Raw genomic sequence first — 2,666 nt, 5'->3', positions numbered from 1 at the left:
GTATGATTATTTTGCTTATTTATATCTTCCTCAGTTAGGTGGTGATTATGGTGGGAAGGGCCTTTTGGCCAGAAAAAAAAAAAAACACTTGCAACTGCATTTAGCAAGGATAAAGATAAGAAGAGACCTATGTCCTGCTCTGTTAGAGTTGGTCTCTAGGTATGGACATAAACACCGACGATAATTAAATGGAAGGTGGTACATCACATAATTTCTTGATGGTACCATTGACTTTAATGGAAGGTAGTACATCACATAATTTCTTGATGGTATAGTCTATGGAATAATTAAATCGTGTAGTGACAATAAAGTCTGTAACTTTAATTTGCAGGTTAATTGAGTGAATAGTCTCCAATTATGGTGGTATTATTGAGCATAGATTATGTTAGATCATGACATGGGTCGATCACAAGGCTTTGACTTTGTTACATTTGACAATGAAGAAGCTGCGGATAAGATATTTACTGATGGTCAACTACATGAACTTGGAGGCAAATAAGTGAGTTAAGCTTTTAACTTTCTTTTTTTGTGAAAAATATTTAGTATTTTCAAGGAATAATATATCTGTTAAGTTGTTAATTATATTAGGTTGAGATAAAGAGGGCTGAGCCACAAAGGGTTGGCGTCATTTTCTCAGACGACAATCGTTTACGTCGTGGTGGTGCTTTCAAGTCATTCTCATGATGAAAGATGGTATTGTTCCCATGAATGCATCCTATGGTGGCCAGATTAGCCTGTAATGAAGAAACTGGAATTGCCGAGACAAGCTGGTGAGATTGATATGTTCATGAAAATTCAGGTATTTTTATGCTAAAACCTCCATTTATGTATATACTTCATTATCGGTTTAAATGGGCATGGTTGGTATATGCTTTATATCAAATTGGCCAGCAATGAGATGTTTTTGTAAATGGATGATCATATGTGCTCTGCATATTCTTGACTTGCATCTTATTTTATGGGTAGGAAATAGAGATTGATGTAGGATAGCTGCTGATTAAGTGTTACTTTAGTTGGTTTATTTTATTTATTATTATTGTTGCACCACAAAGTGTTCTGTTTGATTAACCAGATCTGACGTGATAAACAAAACAATTAGATAAAAGACTAAAGATAACCGGATCAACCTGCAAATCTTGAAGAGGTAACTACCGCTTTTGCCGGATTGTTGATGAATCACCTCGCCCAATTGGCTATATGGTAATTACTCTTTTATATTGGTAAAAAAGCTTGCATATGACCGCCTCGATTATTTGTAATATAGGTTACACGAATAGAAATATAACTAATCACTCTTTGCTCATTTATAGTTTTCAGCACCCAAAACCCCATATGCCTTGAAGCTACAAATGAAAAATCTCCATGGCCCAAAAATTTTGGTGCCATGTAACCCATGTCCATACTACGTACTCTACTTTTGAGTTTTGGATTTGGCTTGGTCTAACTTTTTTAGGTTCTCCTTTCTAATGTAGAATTTGGATTGACAATTGATTCAATGGAGTAATTTATGCATTTTAGTTATATGAGATTGATTCAATGGGGAAATAAGTGAAGAAGCTTGTATTTAATTTCATTCGGCTATTGCTTGCAGTTTACGGCAAACGTACTTTATTATTACTGGATGTGTGGTATAATAAAGGAGTTATTGCTAATCTGTTATTTTAGCAAGGTGTATATCTCCTTCCAATGATGTGGTTGTGAAATCTTGACGCCTTAATGATTTGTTTATAGATTAAACTATTTGATTGCATTTTGTTATGTTATTGATGTAATTAACTTTCGGTTTTTGTTGACCAGTCTTTCAAAATGGATTGCTGACTTACGATAAAGAGCGGCCTGCACCAGACTCAGGAAGGTGTAAGATATCCGAGAGTTATTCCTCCGCAGAGCTGGCTTTCTGTGTTGCTGTTATTGATGCAGTTGAAGCCAATACCTGGGTTTCTCCTGCTAATTTAAACTGCATCAATCACAGTGTGTCCTAACATATACTGTCTTTAACATTGTTTTATAAAGATATGTAACTAAACGCAAACAATTTAAATGATATATTATAATCTGTTTTTTAGTATTTGATTTCGATCGTTATTAAACCTACCTGTGTGTTCACACGGGTCTAACATACTCTATCTCTATCCGTCTCATCTTTATCCCTCTCTGTACATTCCACCACCACAACTTCCTTCCACCATCACACCCCTTCGTCCACCACAGTTCCACCAGACACCACACCAGTATCACCATATCATAACCCCAAGCCCCATGCGTCCACCACACCCCCTTCCAACACCACAACCTCCTTCCACCACCACCACCACCACCCATTCGTCCACCACATCTCCGCCACACCAGCAGCAACATATCTAGAGACAACAAACAAACCTTTCGTGTTTCCGCATCTAATCTAGGGTTTCATCTTCATCAATTTCCCCTAAATTTACATCTATAAATCCAAATCTATAACTACCGATCGTCTACCGGCATCATCTCCGTAAAAAATCTAACAAATCTCGCTCTAATTTTTTCTTTTTCAAACAACAATTTTGCACATAAATTGATAAGATGAACTTTGTGGTTTTTGAATGGTTTTTTTGTGGTTTTTTGAAATTTGTGAATGGTATTTTGTGCTTTTTGAAGTGGGTTCCGTTGGTTTACAAACATGATGCGAT

General features: G+C 36.2%; 1 long non-coding RNA gene across 1 annotated transcript; it reads left to right on the top strand.

The window, feature by feature from the left end:
* The first annotated feature begins 335 nt into the window (after positions 1-335).
* Positions 336-2,021, top strand: LOC118491175. Its single transcript, XR_004890690.1, has 3 exons — positions 336-499; positions 589-1,200; positions 1,798-2,021. It is a non-coding gene; the product is annotated as an uncharacterized LOC118491175 (long non-coding RNA).
* The last annotated feature ends 645 nt before the right edge of the window (positions 2,022-2,666 follow it).

Source organism: Helianthus annuus, chromosome 4 (genome assembly GCF_002127325.2).
Source record: "Helianthus annuus cultivar XRQ/B chromosome 4, HanXRQr2.0-SUNRISE, whole genome shotgun sequence".
NCBI classification, from domain to species: domain Eukaryota; kingdom Viridiplantae; phylum Streptophyta; class Magnoliopsida; order Asterales; family Asteraceae; genus Helianthus; species Helianthus annuus.
The sequence above is the reverse complement of the archived record's forward strand: the minus strand, read 5'-3'. Positions and strand labels throughout refer to the sequence as shown.